The 23,620-nt window shown below is 41.3% G+C and overlaps 1 protein-coding gene across 1 annotated transcript in view; it reads right to left on the bottom strand.

Annotated features, from left to right (window-relative positions):
- The window catches only part of ESRRG (estrogen related receptor gamma), a 435,178-nt gene extending 412,664 nt beyond the window's left edge, over window positions 1-22,514 (bottom strand). The window contains exon 1 of the mRNA XM_057544245.1: window positions 22,426-22,514. The gene's annotated coding sequence lies outside the window, so the exon portion shown is untranslated. The remainder of the gene's footprint in view (window positions 1-22,425) is intronic.
- Between the last annotated feature and the right edge of the window lie 1,106 nt (window positions 22,515-23,620).

Here is a 23,620-nt window from a genome sequence, read left to right as displayed (position 1 = left end):
AATGGAAAGAATGAGCTTCAGAGAAGCAATTGAGTTGAGAGAATCAAAAAGATGACATCACTTCAAACGCAGACTTGGCAGAAAACAATCCTTTCAAGTGCTCCCCTGTGTGACCAGCCGGGGACCCTCAGCTCTCCCTGACCCGCTGCATGCTGCCCCTGTTTCATATCTTTTGATCACCATTTGTTTTATGTCACCTTTCATAACATCCCCCGTGTGTATATGTGTGTTGCACCTGTGTACTTTTTAAAGCTCCTGTCCATGTTCACTTTATAAACTCCCAAGTGAAAGAAAGGAATTCATTAGCATCTGTTATTAGTTTGATAATTCTCCATAAAGTCAATACAAACATTTACATGGCATTTGCCCAGGAAGAGTAGCAGGAATGAGAATTTTCGGCCATCTGCGCATGTTCTTTCTGATACATGCACTAAGACGTACACACAGCAAAATGGCCCTAGAGATAGGTCCTGCACCACTGGTATGTTTCTCTTTTTCTCTAAAATACAATTAAAAGGTCTTCTAACTTTTTTTCCTTTTCCACAATGCAGGAATGTCAGATGCAGAACCATTTTGAGAGGTGCTCAAATATCACTGGATTCCTTCCTCTCCCCCATCCCCACCAACTCATGAGCAAACAGTGAGAAAAAATATACATTAAAGTCAGACAGACCTGGGTTCAAATCCCACTCAGCCGCTGCTTCCATCTGCTTTTGCTGTGTAACTAACCACTCAAAATTCCATGACTGAAAACAAGCACCATTATATCCTCACAACTCTACAATCTGGCTGGGCTCAGCTGGACCGTTCTTCTGTTGCTCCTACTGGCGGTCACTCAGGCGGATGCATTCAGCTGGCTTGTTGGCTGTGGGCTGGCCTCAGCTGGGGTGATGGACAAGCTGTATCTCAATCTCCCTGTCTCGATCTCTCTCTGTCTCGTTCTCCCTACAGTCACAGGGCCTCTCCCTTCCCATGTGTCTCTCCTCACAGTCTCAGCACAGGGTCTCTCCAGCAGGGTAACTAGACTTTTCTTTATTGATGACTCAAGGCTTTCAAGCTTATAAAAGTGGCAGCTGCCAGGCCTGCTTAAGGCTTAAGTCTGGAACTGGAAGCATCTGGCCAGTCCAGATTTGGGGGTAGATAGTAACTACACATGTTGTGAATACAGAAGGTGTGAGTCACCGGGAGACACTCACATAGCCGACTACAGTAGCCAGCTACTACAGCCACTTAACAGAGCACGGCATCTCTTCATTTTGATGTGTTTTGTTGTAACATCAGTTTCCGTATCCGTTAAAAGGGAATAATAATATTCCTATGTTTATGGAGATCGAACAATTCAGTATGACAATGAATACACAGCGGTAAGCACAGAGACTGACATACAGTGAATAAACTCTGTAAATAGTCTCTTTTGTGTATCCCAAAGTACTTGGAATACCCAGAAATTTGCAAGCCCCTTCCTACCACTCTGTACCGTCCCATGACAGCAGAGTCCACAGTTCACGTCAGCCATCTGAGAAGTCATCTCGGTGCCTTGTACAGAGCCAGGCATTCAGCAAGTACCTGGTAATGAGTGCTAACTGATTGACTCTGTGATCAAACGAATTGGTATACACTGTCTCCCAAAACTCACTTCCACAACACAGAGACAGATTCAGCAATTTCTCAAGAATTTCTTATACGCACAGCAAAAGTTATCAAATTCAATGTCATGAGCAATCATAGCAGTCTGGAGTTCATCTTCACCACTTTTTAAATATAGTATATATAGCAAATTCCCCAAAAATATTTTGCCAGATTTTTCACTGCCTCAATTTTAAAACTCAGGCACACTATAAGAACTATGTAATCCATATGTCTGTGATTCATTTTTACCGGGTTCATCAAAATGTCATTTTTGTATTAAATGTCAAAATGCCTTTTATGTCTTTATTTATCAGCCCTTGAAAGTTGTTTTTTTTTTTTTTTCTTTTTTTTTTATTTTTTTATTTATGGCTGTGTTGGGTCTTCGTTTCTCTGCGAGGGCTTTCTCTAGTTGCGGCAAGCGGGGGCCACTCTTCATCGCGGTGCGCGGGCCTCTCACTATCGCGGCCTCTCTTGTTGCGGAGCACAGGATCCAGACGCGCAGGCTCAGTAGTTGTGGCTCACGGGCCTAGTTGCTCCGCGGCATGTGGGATCTTCCCAGACCAGGACTCGAACCCCTGTCCCCTGCATTGGCAGGCAGAATCTCAACCACTGCGCCACCAGGGAAGCCCGAAAGTTGTTATTTTTAAATGATGGTAGAACATGGTTTGCAAAATCTACAAAGGCATTTGTAATTGTGTTCCAAACGGCGGCTTCTGGGAGAGTTCATTTTGTTTACTCTTGGCAAATTCGTATTTTCAGATATAGACTTCTAAAGTTGATTTTATCTACTTCATTTAAAAGGTACTAATTTTAAATGTACTAATGAATGTAATCACCTATGTGTACACAGAGTTTGGAAAACCACTGCCCCTTTGAAGGGAAACCTTGCTGTCTCTATCATCTCATTCTACCTCAACTTTATATCTTGATGAATAACAAAATGAGACTGCCATTGTCACCTATTTGTAAGAGTAAATCTAAGTTCATATTTTCCTCCCCACAGTTCTAGACTGTGCACCCTTCTCGACACACACAAACTATATGCTCATCTCACTCCTGACATTCAAACTTCATCAAACCCTCTTCCTGTCTTCTTCTTGTCTCTATTATTGTTTAAATTTTTCACTAGGAGATTTTTGAAAAATGACAGCAATCTAAGGGACCTCACCATAACTCAAATTTCTGTGATAAGCCCATTGTAATTTGAATTAAAATAAAATAAATACATACCATAAAGCAGAGTGTTGGCTAAAAAAAAAAATCTATAAAATTCAATGTTATAGATTTTAAAGTCCTATGTTTCAAATAAGAAAATCTGGGGAAAAAAAGAAAAGGGAATCTGAAAACCAGAGGAGGGTCTGTGATCTTAGACCCATCAAACTGTGGTTTAATTTATTCATCTGTAACATGAAGATAATGAAGGCTGTATCCCCCCCATCACAGACTTATCATGAATAGCAAATGAATAATATAACATTTCATAAACCACAAACAATATTAATGATAATAATGAAATATCTGGTATGAGCTGTGACCTATTTTTTTCTCTGTTTCAAATATAAGCTGGTGTAAATTCACTTTCTTCTCTAATGTTTCCATGTCAGAGTAAAACATTTGTATCGAACCACTGAAGAAATGAAAGAAACTTAGCTTGGCATAACTCTGAAGATCACAAGTGTGAGGGCTGTGTGCTTACTTGTCCAAGCGCCAAGGGTTTGCCGATTCCAAGTCACCTGCTAATAAGCAAAGGATGGTATTCTGTCCCTCCGTAAAGGAAACGTCATCCCCGATACTTTTACCTTCAGTTTGTCACAATGTCAATCAGTATGGGAACAGCATTTCTGGGTTTGAACTGAGAAATACCCTATTTCCCAGGCTTTGGCGAGGAGACCAATCACACAGCTAGACCTCTCTGCTCAGGTTGAAAAGCAGCTTGGAAATTTGAACACCAACCAGTGTTGGTTAAATCTGTTGCTAGGTTAACAGTGTTTTCTAGTAAACAAAGTCTGCTTTCTCAATAACTTGTTAAAACAGAATACATTCTTTTTATTCTTCTCTTAAAAATGCAAGGAGAGAAAACAAATAGGCTATCACAGAGCCTAGCCTCTTCTCTAGAAATCAGATAAGAGCAATTCCTACTGCACACCCGAACTCATCCTGCATGGACGAGAAATATCATGTTTCTGTACCACGCCAAAGCTGACCCGGGTGTTAATTTGAATTTTAAGCAGAATCGAGCTTTTCCTTGTGCCCGTCCCACCTGTCAGCGTATGGTTGTATAACAAGATAATTACTTTCTCTTATTTCAAAATGCCAGACACCCAAGTAAGACTTCCATGGAAAATGAAGAGAGCGCCTGTATTAAATTTTATTCTAATAAGTCTAAGGCTGAGTCTCACCGGTATCTTGTTATATTATTCACAGAGATGGTGGCAGATGCCACATACATCCTACAAAGAGGTAGAACCAGAGCGTGTGATGACTTCAGAAATATACTTGGGGAAAACTTGCAGGAAGCAAGATGAATTTGTATATCATTCATTCCTGTAGCAGTGCATTGTGGGTAAAAAAAAAAGTACAAGGTCGTAATCCAAGGTTATTTAGAGAAGGAAAATAGCAATGCTGTGCTTGTGCTATAAAACTATTGTTTATTTAGTCCATCAAAATTCTAAGGATTTTAGATGTAAAGTCTTCTTTTAAAAGGCATGTCCAGGTTACCAAAGGGGAAAGGTGAGGGGAAAGGGATAAATTGGGAGATTGGGATTGACATATACACACTACTATATATAAAATAGGTAACCAACAAGGACCTACTGTATAGCACAGGGAGCTCTACTCGGTATTCTGTAATAACCTAAATGGGAAAAGAATCTCAAAAAGAATAGATATACACATATGTATAACTGAACCACTTTGCTGTACACCTGAAACTAACACAACGTTGTAAATCAACTATACTCCAATATAAAATAAAAATTTTAAAAATAAAGCAAAACTACATGTGCAACTCACCAAAAAAAAGGCATGTCAAGAATTTGGCCTTGCCCCCAGCAAGGCATGGCTCCTCACACAAAAGAGCATGGTTATTTAAATCTTACAAATAGATTTGATCAAGATAACTCAGACCAAAGTTGCACAGAAGACCTAGAAAACAGAGAATTCTGGTTGCGTGTGAGTGTGTATGTGTGTGTACATTCATCTGTATGTACAGTTGTGTGCCTGCATCTGACTAGCCACGGCCTTTTGCATTCATCATAAGAATTAGTTTAGATTGACATGTACACACTGCTATATTTAAAATGGATAACCAACAAGGACCTGCTGTGTAGCGCAGGGAACTCTATATTATCTGACAACCTAGATGGGAGGGGAATTTGAAAGGGAGTGGATACGTGTATATGCATGGCTGAGGCACTTTGCTGTACACCTAAAACTGACACGGCATTGTTGATCAACTATACTCCAATATAAAATAAAAAGTTTAAAAAAAAGAATTAGTTTAGAATATTTAATGATGCCTATTTACCTTTCAAATTCACCAAGAAAGAAGAGATCTTTGCTGATATCCAGTGAGATCGATATTACTTAGCAGTGGTTTATAGGATTTGGAAAAGAAATTCCTGAAGACAAATGAAATCTAGGAACAGCCCTCAAGTGTCTACTTTTATGCAACCCTATGTCACTTATTACACTGCTGCTTTCCCCAGCTACAGGCTTTCCATAGCCGCCCATCTGGTAATTGGAAATCTATCCCAAAAAGATCTGTCCTGGATTGCAGAAGAAGAGGTTCAAAGAAGGAGCCGCACAGAAAGGTCACAATTACGGGCATCTACCCAGGGCCAGCAGAGTACAACACCTCATTCCTGTATATGTTGAATGCAACTTTGTGTCTGAGGTTATAAATGCTACACAGGCAGCAGGATGACGTGAGCAGGGCATGAGATTCAGAGTTGGGCAACAGAACTAGATTCAAATCCCAGATCTGACACTTCCTTCTTCTGTGACTTTGAGCAGTTTACCCAGTTTACAGATTTCACCATATTCTGCTGTCTTGTTTGGAAACTGAATTTAGAGATGCAAATGGGATCCAGAATGGTCCCTCAACTCATGACTTCGAATCCAGATTATACATATAATAACGTTGACAAGATTTTTCCCATCTGATGGTAGAAAAGACATCGCATAGACACCAGGCACGTCTTCTATCAGGAAGCGGTGGGCAGTATTTGTGCTGAGGAGTAGGACACAGCATGCTCTCTGCGTCTTAGTCACACTGTAAGTTCTTGCAACTACTTAACTGAATTGACTCTGCACTCTGCATTCCGTTGGTGAAATGAGGAAATGCTTCCATCTCTCAGAGTTTGAAAATGTAAGGCAGATTCTCATTCCTCTGTCTAAAACTCCCCTGGGGCTTCCCATCTTCTGCCAGGTAAGAGCAAAGCCCTCAGGAGGGGCTGCAACATCTCTCAACTCCCCTGCTTTCTCTCTGTAGAACCAACCATCCCCTAATACAATATATTTTTTTTAAATGTATTTGTGTTTATGGTCTTAACTCCTTTCACAGGAATAAAAATTTCACACAGGCAGGAATTTGTATCGATTTTACTCCCTGCTATATCTCTACTGCAGAGCCCGGTACTAGGGATGCTCAATAAATATTTATGGATAAATGGAACTGTTGTAAGGTATCAGCGTGTTATCTGTAAAGCACAGAGCACAGTGCCTGGCACATGGTAAGAACTTAATAAATGACAGCTATGGGTTCTTGCAGCTGTCTAATCGTGGGTAAGATTATGATCGTTGGAATCGTGAGGGGGCATGTGCTTTTGGCCAGTCAACAGTGCAGCTAACACCTGGGTTACCCCAGGGTACTGGAAGGCTCTATAGGTGGGCCTTGCCCTGACTCATCTGTGGGCCTTGGGCACACCAGTGTCTGAATCTATAAAACAAACACAATAATATCTACCCTCCAAGGAAGGAAGAAGGTAAAAAAAAGCTCTGTTTGTCAATTGCTTAGCCATCTGTGATGAAGTATCCACAGCATGATTTAAAACATTTGATAAGAATAAAAATAGGGAAAAACCATAGCTGTTTACATCGGATGTTTTTCTGCCTACGAAAGGCATCTGTCAGCTGGCACTCACACATCCCACCGAAGAGGGTTTCAGCCACAACCTTTTTTCTTCAGGTGAAAATGAAGCAGTGATGAGGGAAACACAGTCAGACCTTTCTGGGGACATCTGAGGATCAGGGTTACCAGCTGGGGCAAGTTATTCTTTTCATCAAGGTAGTAAAATACAGGGAAGGATAGATGCTAGTCTTCTGTTCATTAACTGGGTACAGTTAGTGCAGCGAGAAGGTTAATAATTACACAAGTAATTAACACTTCCTTGATTTTCATACTCTAATCCTATAGTTTCAGGATTTCGACCTCTGGTCCCAGAGTCCACGGGAAGACAAGAGCAGAATGGCGATGAATGGCATTGGCTTTGGAGAGGGGGCTGGGAAGCCAGGAGAGTTTCTCTGGGTTTCTAACCACTTCCTGATGAGATACAACTACAACACAGGAACACGGGCAGTCAACACTCGAGTTTTTGTAACCATCGGGCGGGCGCCAGGCAGGTATTTGACACCCTATCTTCCCTAAGCCGCCACTCCCACCCCTTCACACCCTCACGCAACATATTTGGTGTCACTGTTTATTAAAGATAACTAATGCCCTAAGTCTTTATTTACTTCTGTTTATTGCTATTTTAGCAAGAGTCACTGGAGAGCAGCTATGCCTCTGGTCCACTCGGGTTCTTTAATCACTGTTAGTAGGTAAAATCATCTGTGACAACTAATCCAAAAAGCAGATTATATTTATTTTGGCTACAGTGGCTTGCGATTCGTTAAAATCAACAAAGCCTTTTCATTAGCCCCCTGCTGATGTCCTGAAAACAGACATTTCAAGGGTCTCAACGCGCTGAGCTACACATATACAGCCATGCTAATTCTGACAGATTCTCAGGGCCATTCTTAACACGAAATCTTATTAAACCAACAAACAAGAAACAGAACCCTTCTGCTTTCATACAAAGGCTTAATTAACATGCCTAAACTCCAAAATCACAATCATAGCCGCAAAGCTTCCTGAATGTGGAAGCAAAACAAACACAACAGAGACTGTATCATTAGTTAAGCAAGACTTACCAAAAATTGGGACTTTTTTTTTTTTTTTTTTTTTAAATAATGTGGGAAAGGATTAGAAATCAGAACCATGATGTCTATTTCTAAACTGTTCTGCATGGGCATTCTGGCCTTCAAAAGCTGGGATGGTGATTAACTCGACTAGATCTGGCAGCAGATCTACTGAGCAGAGGATCAAGGTCTTATTTCGGGGGCTGCCAGAGGTTAGAAACAGTTGCATGATGTTTAAGGTCAGCATCGCTCCAACAATGTTCTATGTATCTTCCCTCTCCCACCCTCACTCCTGCAAACACATTAATGCTGCCTTTTCCAGGTGTATTTCTTTTCCTTGCTACCATCTGGCTGTCCATCGCAGAGAAGAGAGTCTCTTTAATGCTGAATTGGATTTTAAGGCTCAGTGTCAGAAGTGGGGGCGTTCCAGGAAAGGTGCTCACGGCAGTGACTCAGCCATCACTGTGCCACCAGGCAGCGGCCATAATTAATGAATGTATCAGAAGGTTTACTCAAGGAGCAAAGAAGGTAGACGATGATTTATGTTTACCTAGGGGGAAGATTATTCAGCTTTGCAAGAGCTTTCAGAATGAGGAAGCCCAGAAATATTTAGATATGGCGTGGTACCTCTCCAATCCTGGAGAGAAACTCAAGGAACAGGCAAGCAGATCCAGAAACAAAGGGTGGGGGGTGGGGGCACATGCCAAGGGTGATGTGCTCTCTCCTGCAGTTTTCCCCTCCATGGCTCTGATTGGAAATCTGCTGTGATTTGTTTATTTCCAAGACCGCTACTGCAATGGAATAACTTGTTTGCCCCCTCCAGCACAATCCTGAACATTGTCAAAGATGATTACCAGATGATACTTCATGCAAGTCTCTATCCTAACATGTGGATTTCCACTGGTCGAAAGGGGAAGCCAAAAGCTGCCCTTGAGAGCAATGGCTCGTTTGGTTCTTCAGTTCACAAGGGATGAGCGGGTCAGGCTGCCTCTGGGACAGAAAGGTCCAGTTCATCTCCACGAGGGCCTCTGTCCAGTAGCCCCTTCAGCCAGGACTTCAGCTTCCTCTGGTTCATTCCATGAGCAAAAGCGCTGTCTGTTAGAGCCGATAATAAAATCTAGCCTAGAAGCAAAATCCACGTACAAAGCTTCTCTCCAATCAGAGTTCTGTCCACAGGGAAAAGGGAGCACATCTGATAGACAAGTTATCACTTGGGCCCTCCATAATTAAAATGATTGTTGCCATAGCAATCCAAAGAGTGGTGCGAGAATACAAAAGGTTAGTGGCATGGCTTTTTGGTGGTTGTTGATATTGTTTGCAGCCCCAGTCTGGGTTTATTTATGGCAGGGCAGAAATGTGACTTGGACAAACAGCAGAGCAACATAGGGTAAGGTAAGAACATCTAAAACTCAATTATGGACCCAAGATACTGTTTTCAATTGTTCCTCAGCCCCTGGCCTGCCTTACTCAATAGGTAATAAAAGCGCACTGTCTTCCTTATGTATATTTACATCCAGCAGCTCTCTGCAGCACACCCCAAGGCTTCCGGATTCTCTTCTCTATCATCTCCCACTATCTAGGGGATTATACTCAACAAGGTTTCCAGGTCATCACAACAGGTCACTTTTCTAAGCCACTGTATCAGGGAATGGGAACCACATGCCGTTCTCACGCAGGGAAACAAAGAATCCACTTGGTCTGGTGACTTAAACAGGATGGCGAAACAGCCTTTATTACTGTTGTCATATAAAACATGTTGAGACAAGCAATACAGCGGCAGTCGCCCCGAGGAGTATTTCAACTTTATACCTCCTAAGGTTATTCTCAAATAAAAGAGCACACACCCTTCAGTTTTTGTTTTGGGTTGGGTTTTTTTTTGTTTTGTTTTGTTTTATTTTTAAACAGACTCCCTCTTTTCCTGGTTCCTTCAAAATAAGCCTGCTGTTCAGTGTTCATGATCTCCTTAGGACAAAAAAGTCTGAGCCAGGCAAGAGCCAAAGGCCACACAAAGAACTCCCCACTCCCCCAGACAACCCCAAGATCCGGTGCACCTCTGCCAGCCAGAAGCAGGAACGAATGGGCCAGTGTTTCCCAGCCTGGCCAGACCCAAAGAAGCACCTCAGGCACTTGTTAAAACACAGCATGCCAGCCTCCTAGCCTGGAGGCTCTGCTACAGCAGGTCTGAGCACATTTGGGAAACACCAGTACAGATGAACTCGGCCAGATTCTCTGAGGGACACGTCGCACGTTCATAACTGAGTAGAGAATCCAATCCAGAGGCAAAGAACCCGAGGAGGTAGAGGATTCGTCTCTGGCCTTTTCTGCTACACAACTGGCTATGGCAACACAGCCAACCTCCCTCCCAGGAATACTGAGAATACCCATGGGGAAAAAAATCACTCCATGTAGGTTCTTGTGGCTCTAACACACCTTGAATCCAAATATTGAATGGTTTGGTCATGTTAATGTGGCAGAGGAAGGGAGGGGAGGAAGTTCTGTTGGGCTTTTAATTTGATTTTTCAACTGAATATAATAGGAGAGAAACTAGACATTTAAAATTCAGGAAAATGAACTGGTTACTTACTGATTGACTGATTTGGCGGGGGTAGTCTGAGTGGGACACTGCGCTGGCAGCAATAGTTTAGAAATCCGGTGGGGGGGGGAGAAAAAAGTATAATGTTTCACTTAATGCTGGGGACAGTAGCTCAATATGTTGAAACAAGCATATAATATTTCCCCCGGGGGATCTGAAGGTAGCAGTGTAGGTGACAAAAAAGCCTGGAGGACTGAGGTAGAGATGGGAGCTTTCATCTGATCAAATGAGTAGTGGACACAGCACGCTGTCACTAAGCTAGCTCCCCCTGCAAGAAGAATAGCTCAACACAGCCCCCATTACTATATCTCATGGACACTCTGTCTTACCGGAATACAACTGGCTGGGGGGACTAGTGTCTAGAGAGAAACTCTCAAAAAAGCTTTTACGAAAAGATGAGATGCTTAGCTGTGGCAACTGCTTCTCTTTAATTCCAAAAGCAATCTGAGCCGTAACCCAATAGTTCTGCCCTCTGATAACTGAGTAAAATCTAATACTGTTCCTGAAATTTTATAGACATTCCTCTCTTTCTAAGGACATGAATAGTGTATATACACCCTTCAAAGGCTCGATTTTTCTCTTTTGTAGCAAAATGGCAAGAGCCTATGGGAGCGCGGCGCCTGGGGCAATGTTTCTTTTCGCTGAGAAGCCACCTGCTAATCACCTGCGAGTAATAACAGACTACAGGGGACCGGGCCCCTCACCCCCATGAAGGGCAAGGGTTAAGTAGAAACAAAGTGAGGGAGGTATTCTTGGCCTGAGGGGGCTCTGCAAAGGGACCAGTGAGATTCTCCCGAAGGATGGATTCAAAGGGCTGAGGAGCAGCTGTTAAAGATCAAAGGCAACTTGAAATGGACCAAGGAGCTGGACTTCTGAAGCAGAAAGAAAAAGATAACACTTCCAGAAAGGTAATACAGTCTCAGGGCCAACAATATCTCAGAGAGTTCCTTGCTCTGCCTCTAGGCTGAGAGGTTGAGCTTGATGGGCACGGCACACAATGGGTTCCTTCTCATCAGGCTGCTTTCAGAAGTATGACGCCCTCTCACTCCACCGCAAGGCCAGTGCTACACTGGGTACCGGCACCATGAGGTGGCCCTACCAGATAATTAAGGAGAACACTAGCTTCAAACAGGATACGAGAAAAACCTGGCTATTCCCACTGGTGTACAGCTGTCCCTCAGTATCTGCAGGGGATTGGCTCCAGGACCCCTGAGGATACCAAGTCCCTTATATAAAATATACATAAATACACACACACACACACATATATAATGGCATAGTATTTGCATAAAACCTACGCACATCCTTCCGTATACTTTAAATCATCTCTAGATTACTTATAATACCTAATACAATGTAAATGCTATGTAAATAGTTGCAAATACACAGTGAATGCTATTTGAATAGTTGCTGGTGTGCAGCAAGTTCAAGTTATGCTTTTGGGAACTTTCTGGAATTTTTTGGAATATTTTTGATCTTCAGTTGGCTGAATCCACGGATGCAAAACCCGTGCATACAGAGGGCCGACTACAGTTTTACCCAAGAGAACTTAGAGCAGACAATTCAAAGGGCATTAAAGGCTTAGAAAACTGTAACTAAGATGTTGTTAAGGGAAAAGAGTTTAATCCAGTTCTGATCTTGAACTGAGAAAGAATTCAGGCATGTGAGGGATTTTGATGGAATGAGTACGAATAATTCTTTTCCAGCTACTGAAAAGTCAAGAAGAAAAGATTTCTGAACTAGTCTGGTTGAAAAGAAGAAAGCCTTGAACATGAGAGATTGGTGCCTAATGGTGGCTGTGGAATCACTATCTTCAGACTGTCATTAACTAGAATATATTCACTGATCTCCTTCCTAAATGAAGATTGTAGGATGGCTTTGAATTAAGACTTGATTTGCTCTCCTTCACCATTACATCTTGCCCCTGTGCCCTGTGGAATGCCATTACACTCTGGCCAAATTCCCCTTTATCTTCCATCTTTCTCTCACCTCTTTCCCCCAGTTTCTCCTCTCAAATGAAGCCTCATTTTTTTCTGCCCCTTTGCATTCATCCTGTTCCTCCATCTTGATAACAAGGAAGAGGGAAAAAATGAATCTCTCTCAAATCTACTTCTCAATATTTACTATCATTTGAAATTTATGGCATTCATCTTCATCACTCACTTCATATCAAGGCTGCTATGGTCCAACTGAAACATTTCCTCTCCCTCCTGTTCAAATCTCCATGTTCTTGGGTATTTTTGTTAACTTTGCCATGTACTTTGATGATTCTTTAATATCTATCCTTCCTCCCCTGCTTGAAAACACTATCTTCTGCACCACTGACCATCCCCCAGGCTACTAGATTACATGATAGATGATGCATCTCAAGATTTAAAACACTGTCCTCCTGGGACTTCCCCGGCAGTCCAGTGGTTAAGACTCCTCACTTCCACTGCAGGGGGCACAGGTTCGATCCCTCGTCGGGAAACTAAGATCCCGCATGCCACGTGGACAAAAAACAAGACAAAACAAAAAACTGTTCTCCTGTGAAAACAACCCAAATGTCCATCAATGAATGAATGGAAAAATAAAATGTGATGCAGACATACAATGCAATATTATTCAGTTTTAAAAGGAGTAGCATTCTGATACATGATACAACCTGGATGAACTCCGAAAACATTATGCTGAATGAAATAAGTCAGGTGATGTCATACGATTCCACTTACATGAGGTATTTAGAGTAATCAAATTCATAGGGTCAGAGAGTAGAATGGTGAATGCTAGGGGCTGGGGGGAGGTGGGTTTGGGGAATAATGGGGAATTATTGTTTAATGAATACAGAGTTTTACAGTTTGAGATGATGAAAAGTACTAGGGATGGGTGGTAGTGATGATGGCTACACAACAATGTGAACAGACTTAATGCCACTGAAATGTACACTGAGAAATGGTTAAAATATTAGGAAAAAATTAACCCCCGGTCTCCCAAATCTGCATAGGAATGTTCAAGTCACACTGGAATCAAATCTGATTGTACTTAGTTTCAGAAGACACATGGTGGACTTGGTCAACGATTGGTGGTGGAAATTTGTCACTTAAAGGTATATTTCTTCCTTCCTTCACTCACTCAAGAGATGTTTACTGGGCAACTACTCTGTGACTGGTACAGTGCTAGAACATGAGACTGAATAGAGCTCACAGTCTAGAAGACAGTCAAGAAATAACAATGTGTCCCACAAATGTTAAGAAATAGGAAAGAAGTGCTTGGAAGGCTTTACTTAGTGTGTAGAGAAAGGGGAAGGCAAGATGCTTTAAGGATGCTTTCAGGCTGAGACCTAGGGTTTGAGGAGGAGTTAGGCGAAGAAGAGAAGACTATTCCAGAGAGAACCGTAGGTGTGAATGAGAAAGGACATAAGGCTTAGGGGATAGACTGGAGATTGGCTTGGCTGGAGTTTAGAGAAAGAACAGAGAGGCAGGTGACGAGGCCTGAAAGGCAGGCAGAGAGCGGACCGTGGGGGGCCTGGGAGATGACATGAAGCGTTTTAGACATTTTTTCCTAAAGGCCAAACGAGAAGATTACACCAGATCTCCCAGCCCGCTTCCCGACTGGGGCTGCTATTCAACCGTGAAGGTGTTAAATCTGTGATCTCTGTCCAAGCCTCGCCTGTTACGCCCTCATCCTCCCAATGTCCTCTGAGAAACTGCGTCCCATCCCCCAACACCTCCCCACCCACACATGTCACCTGGACCTCACTCAAATTATTAGGCGCCACGTGGCTTCCTTGGACATCTTTCCTCTCCAAGTCCAGGGTCGACATTCTCACCACTGTCTTCACTCACAACACACTGCCAAGTTTATTATGTAATCTTCCTTTCTGACTCACATCCCCTCTGAAGAACCTCTCTCTGACTCACTTCTCCCTTGGAGCAAGCATCCTTTTTCTCCTGCATCTTTAAAACTCTCTTCTCACCTCTTTCTTTCTGCTTTAGATATTCTCAGGTCTGTTCTGTTAGCATATCACTCTTTGGTCACCAAAGGTGAAGGAAGATGTGAATGTGACTCATTAGCTGTTCACTCTGTCTACCTTCAACTTGGCCGTCCACCAAGAATACGAGGTAATCCATTTGCTTGTCCCCTGTGCATTCCCAGGCTCACTTCCTTCGGAGGTTTATTTAGAATTACTCTCTCCTCAAGCTCCTAACCCCTATCTTCAGGAAATGACTTGACATTCTGACTATTTATTCAGTGGGCACTCTCACCCCTCATCTGTCCTTGCCTTTGTGGTCCATGGGTCTGTTTCTACAGATGAGCTTGGTCTTCCAGTCTTTTTTTAGGGAGGATGGAACTTCACCATGTTAAAGCCCTGAGAACTGCCAAGAAACGTAAGACATGGTTCTTGCCCTTCTGGAAATTTTCATCTAGTTAGGAACATGGAGGACTATATCACTATAGTTTGTTGTTTGAGGATGAGTCTTAAATGGTACCAGTACACATTTCAATATCCAGAGTTCTTCTAGCTGAAGAGGTCTGGGAAGGCTGCAGGGAGGAGGTGAAGTTTAGGCTGAGCCTTGAAGAATAAGTGGGATCTCAATAGGCCTGACAAAGAGTGACGGAGGGCAACCCAAATAGAAGGAACTGCAAGTGTGAAGCATGTGGGTGGAGCACACAAGTAGTTACGCTTTTTTTTTCTTTTGAGATATCTTTGATAATAGAACATTATACTAGTTCCAGGTGTACAACATAATGATGTGATATTTGTATATATTGTGAAATGCAGTTATGCTTTTTAAAGTGAAGATCGGAAAAACACAACGGTGTAATAGGACTAGAAGTGTGTATGGGATAATGCTGTGGAGATTTCAACTGCCCAGTTAGTCAGGAAGGACCTCGTTATAGATAATAGGATCGTATTCTAGAGTGGCCCGCAGGGAGGCTTGAAGGTTGAGAGGTTGGAGGCCAAGTTCAGTTAGGAGGTACCTGTCACCAGCTGGTCCCAAAGTAAGGCACAAAGAGATCAAGGAGGACATGTACGATACTTTTAATCTTCAAACAAGGATCCCTCTCTGGCTTTGTCCCATCCCTAATACTTCTGGGGGGAGGGGCTCCTTATCTTTATTGATTTATTATTTAGTTTGTTTAATCCCACTCTTAGAGTTTCCTTTCCTTCAGCTTAAAATTCCTTTTTCTCATAAAAGTAATAACTGTTCTTTGTGGAAATTTTAAAGAATTCAAGAGAACACTTCTCCCCTCATATTGAAAATGCTTTCCCTTGACCCACCCTGAGAAACCACGGGGTCTCTCTTTCCCTGCTCTGTAGAGCCTCCTGACTTTTCAAAGTTTTTGAGTTTCTTTGGCTTGTCATTTCCCTCAGCTGGAAACCCTCCCACCCCTGCTGCCTCAGTCTTAAGGGTTCAGCTTAGATATCAACCCCTCTGGAAGCCCAGCCACACCTCTCCTTCCCCTCTGCCCAATGTCCTAACAGCTCACTTCTGGGGCCCCATGACACTTGGGCATCCCCCAGAGCACCAACCGAATGACATGGAAATACCCATTCTCCGCAGCCGTCTTTTCAACTAGTCTATGAGCACAGGGCTCCAGAATCACACTGAAAAATATATAAAAGATTTAGAATAAAATAAATATTGCTTTTCTTTCTTTTGGAGAAGGATCCAATCTAAGCTAGACGAAGCTACAAAAAAAATCAAAATAAACATACTTGACTACTTCTCCTAGTTGAAAGAGCATCAAAAGCAAAATAAAAAGGTAAAATAAAACAGGGAAAGATTTTTGTGACACATTTAAGAGAAAAGGGGTTAATATTCTTAGTGTGCAAGCAGTGACAACAAAGAAGGAAAATGATGATGATTTCAATAGAAATAATTGCCAAGAGAATATGAACATGCAAATTCACTAAAAAAGATACAAATGACCAATAAAAATCATAACAGATGCTTGACTTCATTCATAATTTTTAAAATGCAAGTTGAAATAACTCTAAGACACCACTTTTCCCAATAGTAAATTGGCAAAAAATTTGAAAGTCTGATAGAACCATGGCTAACCAGGAAATGGATAGTCATACAATGCTGGTAGATGTGTACATTTATACAATGTTTATAGCGGTTTATAACATTGTATAAGTTGTATATATATAATTTATGTAACTTTTTAATGATCCACTGACAGTTTCTTATGAAATTGAAAAGGTAGATACACTTTGGCTCAGCAATCCTAATTTAGATATCTATTCTATAGGAATAAAAACACAAGAATAAAAAAAATTACATAGCATTACTGGAAACAAAAAATGGTAAAAGGGTTAAATGCGTATCACTAAGGGAATGGTCATATATGTTATGATATGTCCATCTAAGGGGGTACTAAATACATACTCGTGAAAATAGTACATATGTTAACAAGTAAACAGAAGACCTATATGTGGCATGGTTGCATTTTTTCATTGAAAACGAAACTAGTTAGATCAGTATCTCTATAAACATCGGAATTCATAGAAAAAGCTATTAATAAACTGTTTAGAGTGACTACTGGGTAGGCATGGATTATGCTTCTGTCTTTTTCCCTCCACAAAATATTTTTTAACTTTGCCATATGTCTCTTTATCCTCAGACCCTAGCAGTCCTCATGGTAGATGCTCAGTAAAGGCTGGTTAAAGAGAATCCTTTCTCGACCATCATGAACTCTTAGAAATCTGCCAGTTCTGTGTATCTGAAAGCTTAGCCTGACCATACGTCACTGTTTGCTGGTCATTTCTGTCTCTGGTCTGATTATCAGTAGTACTCCCTGCTTCACTCACAAAGCCATTCAATTTGCACAATAAATTATATGGTCACCATTATAAAATCTCACTGAAGCCCTTGGCACTGTTAATTCACTACTTCCTCCCCAAATGCTCCTTCCTTATCTTCATGACACTGTCCTTTATGCCTCTCATCCTCCCCCTCCCTTTCTACTTTGTTCATTCTCTCATTCACTGCCTCTTTTTCTTGTTTTTCTTCCTGAAGTTTAGTTTTCCTTAAGGCTCTTCTTTCTATGCTTCATCCCTGTAATGACCAACTTTTTCTCACGACCACACACAAGGGCTGTCTGTCTCTGGCTCGGGTATCACTCCTTTTCCAGGCTGATTTGCTATGGGAGCCTCATGCCTCAGATTCCCTACAGCTCAAATCCTAACTGTCTACAACTAAAAGAGTCCCCGTCTCCCTCCTAAAGGATCCCACTCTTGGTCCAGTTTCTCAGAGATGCTCCAGGTGGCAGAGTTATGCTGGTAGTCATTTGCTCCATCAAGTAGCAGTACAGCAAAGCAAACTCCAAGATGGGGGCGTCTGCCCTCAAATCAAAGCTCCTGTATTTGGCCAAACTTCTGAACATCTCTGTACCTCAATTCCCCCTTCTTTAAAATGGGATAATAGCAACTACTTTATAAGGCTGTTTCCAGGATTTCATGATTTATTATATTTAAAGCACTTAAAAAGTGTGGGGCACATAGAAAGCATTATAGAGATGTAAGCTATGATTCTATTTTCCAAATTTGCCAGAGTGAACATATGCTATAATAATAATAAAAAGTATTAAAACTAGTCAATAGCTCCCAATGATTTCTAAATCACCCACAAACCATTTGGCTAATTTAATGCCCTGCTCTCCATGGAGATGAAACCATTCTCCTTATGTAATCCAACCTTCTGACATTTTTTTCCACTCAACACTTCCCAGTTCTTTAGCCCCCATCCCCACCCTCAATGTTGTCTGGGGAATTTTAAGAACTGGCTCTCCAATGAGAGGAAAAAAGCCCCAATTTTTAGCATTCGTCAATATAAATATTCACATCATGGCTGATTCCAAGCCACCAACATGACATCATGGAGTATGGAGTTGGGAAGAAATATGCACCATTAGATAGTATTTTCACCATCCAGGTACAACAGGCAGATCTCAAGAGCATAGGGAATAGCAATACGGGGGGGAAATGATTAGGGAGCGGTAAGTTCTGAGTATTTATTACTTTTATTTTTAAGATAATTGCTTTACTGTAAGTTTATATAATTTAATTTTTCATAATATTTCATGAAAAACTGGCTCACAAAATTCCTAGAAATTTTACGCTCAGTTCTCTTGGGATGAGCAGCCTCTCGCACACCAAAGAGCCCCCTCCCTCAAGCGTCCTCCCTTTGACTCCAGCTTTGCCTCCCTCCTGAACTGGTCCTCCTTGCTTCTTCCACGGACCCCTGGGCTACCCATCCTACAGTGCAGGATGACAGCATCCCTCTGGTCCTTCCCTTGCCCAATGCAGTAAACATTTTTAAGGAACACTGTACATTTAGCACCCCAGTGTGCATACTTTATTATCTTTTTCACTGACTATTTTGAGTACCATCCTTTCTCCCACCTCCAAATTAGATCATATTTGTTTTATACCAGTGATTATCAACCGAGGAAAAGGAGGGGACTGCATATTTGAGAATCATTTGAGAACCTGGGTACCTTTACAAGCCTCTTCTCCCAGCCAGTGGAGGCTGAAATTCCATCTCCAATGTCTTACCTCACTTAGGCTAGAGAACTACCATCTTATATTTGCAAATCTTAGCCCAATGAATGTCTGGCACATAGTAAGCACTCAGTAATTATAATACTTGTAAATTGAAGAGATCAGATATTTTAGGGGAAAAACAAATTCTATTAACTAATTTAATAGTTATCTAAAAATTTGGATTCCCTGTCAAGGTAGGTTTTTGGTTTCTTAGAGAAAGAAATAACAATATAGTCCTGGTAGTTATATTAGGGTATAATAGTGAGAAAACAGGTTAAAAATTCAGGATCTTCTTTCTTATAAAGGAAGTGAAATAAATGCCTTCTATCAGAAACCTAAAGCATAAGCACATCGCTACTAACAGGGTAAAGTGGTCGATGCCTTTATTAATGTAAAAATGACCAGAAATTCCTGCTGTCACATTCTTGGAGACCTTGGGGACATGTAAAACACACATACACACACACACACACACACACACACATGTGCTTGCACGCAGGTGTGAGTATAAATATATGTGGCTTGATCATACACTTACTGCAAAACATTTTTAAACTCCAAGTTTGAGGGCTATGAACTAACTTCATTAGAAATGATAGTATTTAGAGATCTAATTGTTTTCCTCCTACTTACTTTGAAATAGCATCATAATTAACTTGTCTCTCATGAACCTCAACAACAACAAAAGCAAGAGAAAGCTAATGGCCTTCGTGTTCCCATGGAAATTTTAGCTAACACTAAAACAGTCAAAGATAAGCACCAGTGGTAAAGCATAAAAGCTACATTTCAGAACCAGAATTGCTTTATCACATCCTTTCCGAAATCAGAGGAGAGATGTCAGATTATCCTGTGTCCAAATCCATTTGGATTCCCTGGGCACACACCCAGTGGCAGAAGTTTCCCGAGAGGCATTCTCAAGCCATCCTGAAACAGCCACCCTGTAAATAAGTGTATCTTTCTCTTTTAATTGATACTTAAACATTTGCCCCAAGAAGAATATTTTTCAGGCAGTCTGTTTAGTAAAGAAAAAAAAACTAAAAATTTTGGCCACACTTTGCCAGCAGTAAGCTTTCTGCTAATTCTCAGTCATAAATAAATAGCATTGACAAAGACATTAAAGATGGAAAGAATAAAAATAGTCAGGAAGGGCAGCAGAAAAGATTGCCATGATCTTCTGTCTCAGTTTGCAAAAAAGGTATTAAAATCCCAACGATACAAAAATAGACTTGAACAATTATCTTCTTTACAGGGAGGGGGAAACTGCTCCCAGACCTCCTAAGACGGGTGTCTTCAAGGTTTCATTGATTAGTTGATAAGTTTGCTGGTGAATGATGAGTCGATTAGTCAGAAGGGTTTGAATTAGTTACTAGAGCTGCGTCTCCCATGAATAAAATGCAGGACTGTCCTCTCTCCCACCCTCTGTGACAGATGATATCTGTTTTCTCCTGTGAGTTTGAATTTAAGAGCCACTGAAGCTCAGCCACAGTATATTCTGGCTCAAATGAGCTGAAAATTGCATTCAATTTGAATTTCAAAAATGGAGGGGAAGAAGGGAAGAAAAAAAAAAACCGCTCAGCACCCATCAAGTGTCCACACTTTTCAACTATTTCCTGCTGCTTAGTTGCATTCCGCCAGGCTAGGGACCTGAAACCAGGATGTACTACAGGGGGAAAGAGCATCGCTGGATTCCTGCCCAGTCTGAGTTTAAAAATAAACTTTTAATAGTCAGGATCAAAGCAAACCTCACTTTTACACACATGCATAATGCAGAACGCGACCTGCCGAAGAAGTAGATTTATTTTTTCCAAACTCAAATTGACCTGCTTTTTTTTTTTCTCTTTTTTTTTTTTCTCTTATGTACTTTGGAGGTGATAAAGGTGAAGGTGTTTTCCTTGGGAAACTCTAGAAAAGCAAATTCTTCTCTAAATTAAAATTAATTCCTCTTCAGCTCACTTAAGACCCTCATTCCTCGTTGCTTGATTTTTCCCCTTCTCCTGCCTCACATTACAAAGCAGGTGCGCGTTGTTGAAAAATTGAGTGAGTGGACATCGATTTTTTTCAGTCAAATCATATTTTAAAGGCTCTAAGAGAGTTAGTTATTTAAAGGAATCTTGTGATAAGTTATTTTATAAAGCCAACCTATTTTCAGAGTGCAAACACTCGCTCCTTCATGCAAAAGCATCCATCGTAAGCATGCATTTGAGGCAATTTCCAGTTTTCTTAAAGCAGGGCACACCTGCAGTTTTGAAAAAGCACAGACTGAAGTATCACCAATAATTAAAACTAAACCAATGTTACACAAGACAACAGGTGACATCCCAGAATCATGTAACTGAATGATCTGGGGCCAGAACTCCATTACATGATCATTGGACCTGAAGGAGCAGAGAAAACACCAGACTCATTTCAACCCACTCGGCACATGGAAAAGTACTCTCCCATTGCCTAAATTATTCCCAGTTTGCAAGCGAAGCAACTTGGGTGTCATGAAAAAGGTAATTCCATTCTGAAATGCTATTTTCTGCATGGAAGCAGGAATCTGCTGAATGCTGTTCAGAAAATCCGACTGACTCCAGAGGGTTCAATACCAGGCAGGATGGAGAGCATGATTTCCTGCACCCTTGCTCTGCCTCTGGTACTGCAGCAGATGCGGGAAGAGGGTAATGGATGACTCACCGATCCGCCTTGCAGGAGCTAACCATGCAGGGCAGTGGTTTGCCTCCTTTCCTGAGCTGTGAACCTGTTTGAAAGTCTGATGGAAGCACAGACCTTCCAATTTAAGAGCCCCTCTATACTGTGATCCTCATATGACAGTCATTACCAAGGGGTTCACAGGTCTAAGGGGAGGACCTGGGTTCAGGAGACCAATTAAGTAATTGATGATAGCCTAGAAAAGTAGGCACTAGGTGACTTTCCTTCAAAAACGGAGTGAAGGAGACAACATTTAGATATATTTGGAAAGAACTAGGCATCCAATTGGTAACTGACAGCATGCCAAGAACTTTTAGTAAGTTCACGGAAGGTAGAACTGAGAAGAGACGGCTTTCTGTCTTAAGTACAGGACAAGGCGGAAAGAACCACAATATTTTACTTCTTGCACATCAGCAAAAGACAAGAATTAAGAAATAGTCCGACCCTGACAACCATGGCTTAGTGGCCAATACAGGGAATTCATAGAAACAAGAGTAAAACTTTTCAGAGAGAATCACATGATCATTGCAACACACACTCCATAAAGTCCCATTTGTCAGAATATCCCATAAAATAAAACGCGTGAAAAGCTTCGAAATGACGTTTTTGCATTTTAAAAGACAGAATGAGGGAAACATGGGAGCCTCTTGACATACTAATGAAATCCTTGCCAGGACCACGGGGGACAGTCAAAGATGTCAAGAGGCCACTTAACTCTTTAGCATATAACACATGGCATTATATTCTGTAAGTTTTAAAGGAACATTAATGTCTCCTAATCTTATAGGGAACAGCTTACCTTTCAAACTGCAACAACGTTAGCGTAGGATTTTTTCCTTACATCTTCATAATGTAATATTGTTTCACTGATGAACCAGTAAATTGTCAGCTCTATTCATTTGTGTGACGTGAGCAAGGATCCAACCCAAAAAAGGAAAAAAAACAAAAAAACAAAAAGTGAGGTCAATTTTCTTGGCTGCTGAATTTAATAAAATCTCCCAGGCAAGAGAGTTAAGTACGCATTAATAGCTATGACTTAGTCTGCGCTGCCTTCTGCAAGTCTTTGATTTTCCTATATATATACTCAGGGCTGTATTAACGTTCCCGCTAAGGGACAGTCCTCATTACTTATTTTAAGTTTTCTTCCTTCTCAGCTTTATCAGATTTATTAATCTTCCGCTCCTCTCTTATTTATAGTGCATGCTCTGGTTAAGGTTTGAAAGCATTTTCCATTATAACACCCATTTATAACTTGCAGAAAAAACAATTCTTCTATCCCAGGGATCAAGGGACTTTACTTATTTCACTTTGGTCTCAAAATATTCGAGCTTCTCCGAATCAGAGGGGTTTGTTTCTTATTTCTCCGATCCTCAAAAAAAGATAAAAAGGAAGCAGTTAGAGGGCAAGTTTCCTGATTGGAAAAACTCAAAGCTTCGGTTTTAAATAAGCCCACAGTGGATTTGCACCAAATATGCTTTTTTTTCAAAATGCTGTTTTTGGTAGAATGTTTATCAGAGGAAAACTAGTAGACTGAACCTCAGGAAACTGCCAGTATTTTACAAGAATGGCAATTCCATATGATTTAACTTAATACCTCTCATATCTTTATCCTTATGTAAAAGAAAACTGTTCAGGGCAACACAGTGACCCCTGGGATATCTAGGGGAATTCTGTGCCAGACTTGCAGCCTAGGGAAGGGAGAAGAAAAAACGGTTGTGACCAACAGATAACTGAAAGGCCCTAACAATTTGTTTGTTTGGCGCACACTCTCATGCAGTTTGTTCCGTAAAAAATGTGGGAAAGCTCATTAATCCGATGGTACCAGGACATTTCCATCACACCCCTTGAGGCATGAATGTGGTAACCATAGACTCTGGGGAGTGAACACTTCAAAGAGATGCCTGTATTGTGATTAGAAGATTCTCAGAGGGGCTCTAAAGCGTATTCACTCAAGACACCCTTCAAACCCACAGCTTTTTCCCTTTTCTTTAAAG

Source organism: Balaenoptera acutorostrata, chromosome 1, assembly GCF_949987535.1.
Source record: "Balaenoptera acutorostrata chromosome 1, mBalAcu1.1, whole genome shotgun sequence".
NCBI classification, from domain to species: Eukaryota; Metazoa; Chordata; class Mammalia; order Artiodactyla; family Balaenopteridae; genus Balaenoptera; species Balaenoptera acutorostrata.
Note: the sequence above shows the minus strand (reverse complement) of the source record. Positions and strands in the feature narration are given on the sequence as shown.